This window comes from Pteropus alecto, unplaced genomic scaffold (genome assembly GCF_000325575.1).
Source record: "Pteropus alecto unplaced genomic scaffold, ASM32557v1 scaffold113, whole genome shotgun sequence".
In the NCBI taxonomy this organism is placed as follows: Eukaryota; Metazoa; Chordata; class Mammalia; order Chiroptera; family Pteropodidae; genus Pteropus; species Pteropus alecto.
Window position 1 is genome coordinate 7,990,726 of NW_006433949.1, and position 8,340 is coordinate 7,999,065.

At 45.9% G+C, this 8,340-nt stretch overlaps 1 pseudogene; it reads right to left on the reverse strand.

Annotated features, from left to right (window-relative positions):
* Window positions 1–6,320: 6,320 nt before the first annotated feature.
* Window positions 6,321–6,439, reverse strand: LOC112477316 (annotated as a pseudogene).
* Window positions 6,440–8,340: the final 1,901 nt, after the last annotated feature.

The following is an 8,340-nucleotide window of genomic DNA, read 5'->3' on the forward strand; positions in this document are numbered from 1 at the left end:
CTCTGCCTCAGCCTTTCTGCATCACGGACATTGAGTGCAGCCCTGCTGCTGGGGTGGGGAGAAGAGGGGCCCAAGGACTCAGGGACCCTGCCTGTCCGAAAAGAAAGGACCAAGCTCACACTGACCTCCCTCCAGGCGCTCCCCGGGCAGGGCCCTCACAGAGACCAAGGTGTGGGGGTGAGGTCCATCTTTGGGCTGGGGAGTTAGAGGAGGCCTCCAAGAACCTGGCCCTCACATCTGGGCAAGGCTTGGTCAGGGCTGGTGAGGAGTGGATTTGGAGCCAAGACAGGGACAAAGCTCAGAACAGAGCCCACAGCAAGCTCAGGGCTGAGCCCAGGCTGCTGACCTCCCCCCACCAGGGCCTCTTGGACGGGGGACAAGACCGCCGACAGGAGGAAGGCACAGTACCGCCCACCAGCTCTAGTACCCACCCCGCTAGGGCCCCCGCACTTGGTGAGTGGGCAACTCTGCGGGGTTAGAAGACACATCAGATCAGAAATGGAGAGCTCGTGTGTGCTTTCTAGGCCCTGGGGGCCCCACCTGAACAGTCCGCCCTCACCTCCCCCCACCCCGCCGCCTCGTGGGTTCCCCAAGAAAGAGCATGCAGTGGGTAGAGCTGGGTGAAGTCAGCAGCAGGAGACCAGGAGACTCTGGGGCCAAGCAGCTCTAGAGCTGCCCCAAATGTAGCCTGCTCCTAGCAGAGGACTATCTCCCTTCCATCCCAGCACCGTCAGGGCAGGCTCCCCACCAGAAGCCTAATGCCATGGTCACCCTCACAGCCCCGCGTGGAGAGCTGCAGTTCAGCCCAACTGGTGCTGGGTAGGGCAAAAAAGGAATTTAGAGATGTCCAGAGGGAAAATGAGGCCCAGAGTGGGGCACAAGTTCAGGTCCGGGGGCAATGGGATCCTGAAGATGAAGAGAGACCTGGTGGCAGAGGTTAGCCCCACGGGCCAAGGAGAAGGCGGGGGTCCTCCTGGGCCTATGTACCCCAGCGCACCAGCCCCGACCTTCCCCCACAGTTCTGGCCTCAGAGGACCGTGAGTCGACAGCACGTCCCCAGGCCAGCTGGATGCACAGCAGCCTCTTGGGCCAGAGGGAGATGGCCAAGAGAAGTGAAGATGGATGGTGCTGGTCCCAGGACCAGGCAGGGAGCAGTGAGGAAAAGGAGCTGCCCCTTCTATGCCACCTGTCTGCCCTGAAGTCAGGCCCCACTGTCTAGCACTTTCGCCGGAACCCTGATCCAGAGGTGGTAAGAAGGGTACGAAGAGCATCCTGTCAGCCCAGCTCTGCTCCTGACTTGCTGTGGGGCCTTGCCAGGCCCACCCCTCTCAACGGCCTTGGGTCTCTCCTTTCTCCCTAGGGTCCTGGCTCCTCCCAGGCCTCCTTGCCCAGTGGCTGGGGAGCTACAGAAGCATCTCCCTGTGCCCCTACCCTGAAACAGGGAGCTGAAACTCCCCTGAGTGAGGCAAAGCAGGGGGAGAAGAGATAGGGGCCAGTGGAAAGCAGAAGAATAAGGAAACTGTCCTTGGGCCGGCCAGGCTGATAAGCCTGTCGTCACGTGCAGGCAGCCATGCTCTCCTGTGACTCCTTGCTGGAGAAATGCCAAGCTCTCCCCAGACCACCAGCCCTCCAGCCCTCCAGCCCTCCAGCCCTCCTTGCTTCCTGCCCACCACTGGCCCACATCCAGCCCACAAACCTTGAACGTCACTGCTCAGCGAGAGTCTTACAGGATGGTGTGAGGACCTGAGCCGTGTGTCGCCAGGCGAGCTCTGGGAGAATCCAGGCGGCAGCAGCTGGTCTCAATCTCCCCGCCTCTTGGACGGAGGCGCTTGGTGCAACAGCCGAGTTGGAGCATGAAACAGCTCAGGAGAAGAGGGTTGGCCTTGTTGCCATGCAGGTGTCTGCAGCCCCTTCACGGGGCCCTCACATGGGGGCCTCACGACCACCAGCGAGGCTCCGCCACAGGCAGGGACACTCTAGGAAGCGAAGGTCCATCAGGCTGGCTCCGGCCCAAGTTCCAGATGGAGGAGGCAGCAGGTAGATCTCACTCAGGTCGGTCCTCACCTGCTCCCAGTCTTGAAGGCAGACAGGCCCCGTCGCTGGCTGGCGGTGTGGTCCTTGAAAGGCCTGTTCTCTCATCTTAGGAACTAGGTACACCAAACCTCCCCTCATCCTGCTGGGGTGAGGATGACATAAGGTTTGGAAAGTGCCTGTCGTGTGGAGAGCACAGGGCAGGCGCTCATCGGCGTCAGCGGGGCCTCCACCCAAGGCCTCTCTGGGTAGGAATGGCAGAAGCCCAAACCTTGCGGACTAAGCAGGCCCGAAGCCATTTATTTACTTAGCAAACACTTCTGTAGCCTTTCTCTGGGCCAGGTACTGTCCGGTAGCTTTACGTCTCTTTAATTCTCTTTGCACTTGAAGGAGATGGCTGCTATTACTACCTCCATTTTGTAGGTGAGTGAACTGAGACGAGGAGAAGTTAAGTGACTTGTCTAAGGTCGAGGAGCTGGGATGTGAGCCAGGCTGCTTGGCTGTCGTCTGAAATGTTAACTAACCCTGTGTGATGCTGCCTTTCCCACAGCCCTCCTGGGGCCCCAGGATTCACCAGGACTCCTGAGCAACCCCCTTCCTAAGAGGCCACTCGAGGCACGTGGCATCCTGTGGTGGGGAGTGGACCTCCAGTTACACTGCCCCTTGAATAAGACCAGTCAGGACCTCCCTGGGCCTCAGTTTCCTCATGTGCAAAGTTGGGGGAGGGGAGCAGTGAGGATCCGGGCTCCGTTCCCTTCCAGGATTGAAAGGGACTAATTAGGAGTGGGTTTGGAAGCATCTGTCAGACCGAACAAAGCCCAGCCTTGTACTCAGGGGTGCAAGGGTCACGCCCACTTGTGGCAGTCTGCTTGGGACAGCTACAGGTGCCTTCACCTCTGGGGACCTCAGCCTCCTCAATCCTAAACCTGCCTTGCCAAGATGTTGAGAGCATCGAAAGGAAACATGTAGAAAAGACACCTGTGCTCTCCTGTGTATTGAAATATGTTAAAGTGGACATACCAAGTGCTGCAAATTTAAAGTGTGTGATATGACACATTTTGACTTGCGTACACATTCATGAAACCACCACCACAATCAAGACAGCGAACGTAGGTCACATCCAAAAGTGTCCTCTTGCCCCTTGCGAAGGCTTCCCTCCACTCACCCCATCCCCATCCCCAAGCAACCATTGATCTGCTTTCTGTCTCTAGAGATTTAATTTACATTTTCTTGAGTTTTAGATATATGGAACCATACAGGTACACAATTTTTTAATATGACTTCTTTCACTCAGCATAATTATTTTGAGACTCTCATAGCATTGTTGCATGTATCAACAGTTTCTTTTATTTGTTGAGTAGTATTCAATGGGATGGACATACTGTAATTTATCCATTCACCTGTCGATAGATAATTGTTTTGAGTTTTTAGCTATTATGAATAAAACTGCCATGAATATTCATGTACAAGTTTTTGCATTAACATATAATTCCTTTTTTCTTGGGTAGTTTTTCTTTCATTGTACTGTCTTTGCCTGATTTTGGTATCAGGGTATGCTGGTCTCAAAGAATTCGTTGAGTATTCTCCTCTTCAATTTTGGGGGAAGAATTTGTGTGGAATTGATATTATTTCTTCTTTAAATATTTGGTGGAATTCCTCAGTGAAGGCACATGGGCCTGAAGTTTTGTTTTTTGTGTGTGGGAAGATTTTCAACTACAATTCCAGTTTCTTTAATAGATATAGAACTATTCAGCGTAGCTATTTCTTCTTGAGTGAGCGTTGGTATTTTGGGTCTTTTAAGGAATTTGTCCATTTCATGTAAGTTGTTGAATTTGTTGGCATGAAGTTGTTCATAATATTCCCTTTCAATATCTGTGGAATCTGTAGTAGTCACCTCTCTTATGCCAAGACTGGTAGTTGTGTCTTTTTTATTTTTTTTTGTCCTTATCGGTCTGGCTAGAGGTTTATCAATTTTATTGATTTTTGTTAAAGAATCGTCTTTTGGTTTCACTGATTTTTCTCTATTACTGTTTTCTATTTCACTGATATCCACTTTGATCTTTATTTTCTTTCTTCTGCTTACTTCAGATTTCATTGGCTCTTCTTTTTCTAGAGTCTTAAATGAATCTTCTTGTCTGATATTAATATGGCTGAGATATTGATCTGTGACCTTTTTTTCCTAACACATATGCACATACAAGTTTTTGCATGAACATATAATTCCTTTTCCCTTGGGAAGTGGTATCTCAGTAGTTTTTATTTTGTTATACTCTCTTTGCCTAGTTTTGGCAGAGCATTTGAGATCTTGCTCCCCGGCATAGTTTGTCAGTATGGCTCAAATAAACTGTTATAAAAATTTTCAACTGGTTTAAACGTTTCTTACATTGACAATAGCATTCACATTTAGTACGATTATTGATATAGTTAGGCTTAAGCCTATCGTTTTGCTATTTATTTTCTATTTATCCTATCCGTTGTTTGTGCCCCTCTTCCTCTTTTTATGCCTTCTTTAACAATATTTAATTATGAATCCATCATAAATCTCCTTTGTTGGTTTAATATTTTTTATTGAGGTAAATTCAAATGATATAAAATTTACCATTTTAACGTGTACAATTCAGTGGCTTTTAGTGCAGTCTCTGTGTTGTGCAACCATCATTACTATCTATTTATAGAACATTTTCATTACCCCAAAAGAAACCCCATACCCATTAAGCAGGCATTCTCATTCTCCCCTCCTCCAGTCTCTGGCAACCAGTCATCTGCTTTGTCTCTATGAATTTGCCCGTTCTGGATATTTCACATATATAGAAACATTCAATATGTGGCCTGTTGTGTCTGGCTTCTTTCGCTAAGCATATCTTCAAAATTTATCCATCTGGTAGCAGGTATCAGTAATTCATCCCTTTTTATGGCTAAATAATATTCCATTATATGGATATACCACTTTTGCTTATCCATTCATTAGTTAATGGACATTTGAGCATTGGCTTACCATTTTCGTTTTTAGTGTTGCTTTGGTGTTTATGTTATATATTTTGAAATTAACACATTCTACCCTTAAGTAATATGCCATTTCTAGTATAAGAACTCTACAATAATATATTTTCCTTGTACCGTTTGGTCTTTATGCCAATGTCATCATGCTTTTTACTTTTCATGTTATAAAATCCATAATAAAATCCTTTGTGTAGATCCAGATTACCATCTGGTATAATTTTCCTTTTGCTAGAAGGATGTCTTTCAACATTTTTTTGTATAGCAGGTTTCCTGGTGATGGATTTTTTTCAGCTTTTCTATATCTGAAAACATTTTTATTTTGCCTTCAAAAATATCTAGCTTGTTCCAAATGAGAAATATCACCCTTATCTTTGTTGCTCTGATTATAACATTTCTTTTTTCTCTAGCTGATTTTTTTTTCTTCTTCTTCACTACTGGTTGAGTCATATGCTTTGGTGTCATTTTTTTCGTGCGTCTTCTGCATGGAGTTCATTTATCCTCTTAAATTTTTGTTTTCATCAAGTTTTTAAAGTTTTGGCCGTTATTTCTTCAAATAATTTTTCTGTCTCCCTCATCATTTCTCATTCAGGGACTCCAACTACCCATATATCAGGTCACGTGAAGTTGTCACATAGGGCTTTTTCAGCTTCTTTTTTTGTTTCATTTTGGATGGTTTCTATAACTATGCCTTAAAGTTCACTAATCTTTTCTTCTGCAATGTCTAATATGCTGTTAATCCCATCTGGCTATAGAAGTTCATTTTGAAGTTTTTCCTTCTCTCCTTTTCTTTTTCCTCCCTTCCTCCTCTTTTTAAACCTTCCATCTCTCTACTTAACTTTTTGAATATATGAAAGTTAAAATAAGTTTTGATGTCCTCTGCTAATTCTAACATCTGGGTCAGTTTTAAATGTTTTTATTATTCTCATTACGGGTTGTGCTTTCTTGCCTTTATATGGCTTATAATCTTTGATTGGATGCCAGACATTATGAATTTTACCATGTAGGGTGCTGGATATTTTTATATTCTCATAAATCTTTTTCGGCTTTGCTCTAGGATACAGTTAATTGACAAAGAAAGTTTGATCCTTTCAAGTCTTGTTTTATGACTTGTTAGGCGGGTCCAGAGCAGTGCTATCTAGGGTTAATTATTCCTCATTTATGAGGCAAGACTTCCCTGTATACTTGTATTAACCTTTTTTTTTTTTTTTTGCGAGGCAACCCTTGGTTGACCTCACAGATTGCAAAGACCTTGTCATCTTACAATCCCTTATTTTTTTTTTATCTTTTTACACCTACAGCACCTGGTCTTCCTAGGTGGTCTCCCATCAAAGTACTAACCAGGCCTGACCCTGCTTAGCTTCTGAGATCAGACGAGATTGGGTTTGTTCACGGTAGCATGGTTGTAGACAACTTGTATTAATCTTTAATTTATTTTTATGATGCTCTCATATCTTGGGACCTTGCTAAACCTGGAGAGACTGCTTCTAATTTCCAGACAGTAAACAATTTGCCTGCTATCGTGACTTTTGTATAAAGAGATCCAAAGTCTGCCCCAACCACCTTTGTCTCTCACACACCAAGCCAGTATTTCTTTGCCCTAAAACACCCTGAGCCAGGTACTGGAAAACTGGAGACCACCCCCTATAGCCAAGCCCACTAGACTTTATCCAAAATATCCAATTGTAAACTTGCCCAAAATTGCCTACTCGACCTCACTCATTCTTTCCCTGGCGAAACCATAATAAGGGCTCTGGGCCAAGCTCTCTCCTCACTCCTGCCTCCTGACACACCCTGACGTATCCTCATGAGGCCCTGTCTTGGTTACTCTAAACTGCTTTTAGGCAGTTTTCTCCATGTCTGCCGTCTTATCATACCCAATTAATACAAACTCCTTGCTACATTTTAAAACAAGAGTCTACCCACTATCCTGTGGGTTGAGTTTTTTTCTGGCTGGGAAGAAAAGAAATTATTCCCATCCCAGTTTGATGCCAGACATTGTTATAATCCTTTTTGATAGTTCTCTCCCCAGCCTTGGTTAGTTTCTGTGGATGAAAAAAGGAGTTCTATGGAAAGTAACCTCACAGGGTGTTCAGGTCACAAATTCCCGAGCAGGTCATTGTGGGGTAGTCATACTCTAGGGACATAACTTTAGTAAAAGGCTTACCTTTGTCTTAAGCAAGCCCTGTCCATTTTTTCTATGCATCCAGGTTAACACACCTTTGAAATGCCCTTTCAGACCCCTTTTAAAGCATCAGAACATAATCTTAACCAGCCTGTAATCCCATTCCAGCCTTAATTTCTCCTACCTTTAAGTAAACTTCCTTACATTTCCTCCTTAATTTCAAACACAGAAATTGCAAAACTGTCATCCTTTAAAGTGGGGAGGGGCCGGGGGATCCCCAACCCCTGGGCCGCGGACAGGTACTCATTCTGTCCATGGCCCTTTAGGAACCGGGCTGCACCGCAGGAGGTGAGCAGCGAGCCAGCAAAGCTTCATGTGTTTGCAGCCACTCCCCAGCGCTAGCATGATCACCTCAGCTCCACCTCAGGTCAGGCATTAGATTCTTATAGTGTGCTGGCTGGAAAATAACTGCTTGGCTATCGCCCTTGGGAACATAGGCTATCACCCATGGGAACATAACATTCTAACAATAAATTTTCTGCCTTTGTACCCCCGCTTGCACAACCGACCTGTGGGTTGACAGGTAGTGAATAGGAGAAAAATAGACCTTTGTGTTTAAGACGGAATGAGGAATAGGATTTAGGGCTTAAAAACCCTGTACCTCTACATTTTGGGGCTGCTTAATTTGGGGTCTGCGTACCCCTGGCAGACCCAGCTGGCTGAATAAAGAGCACGTTTCCTGTAACTCACTGATTTCTAGTGGTCCGTGTGTCTTTCGTGGGCTGGCGGCTACAATAATAGGAGCACCAGTCCCTGCTGCCAGAACGGTTGGGGACCCCTGCTCTAGAGCATTGGAGATCTTGCTCTCTGGCATGTATCATCAATTTGGCTCATATGAAGGCTGATAAAAATTCTCATTTGGACATTTCCTTATATTCATGTGCTGGTCAGTTTTCTGAATATTCAAGTGGGTTCTCTGTGCAGCTGTCTTCTTTCTGTATTGTCCTATGAACTCTAGCTGCCTGGCCCTTCTAAACTCTTGGCTGACTCAATCTAGGTAGGCTAGCAAGATCTTCAGCTCCCCCTCCCTGCACTGTAGGCTGGAAACCCTCACAAGGGAGTATGCCCGCCTTATTTTTCCCATCTCTCGGGGACAATCCTCTTCAGTATCTGATTTTTTTTTTTTT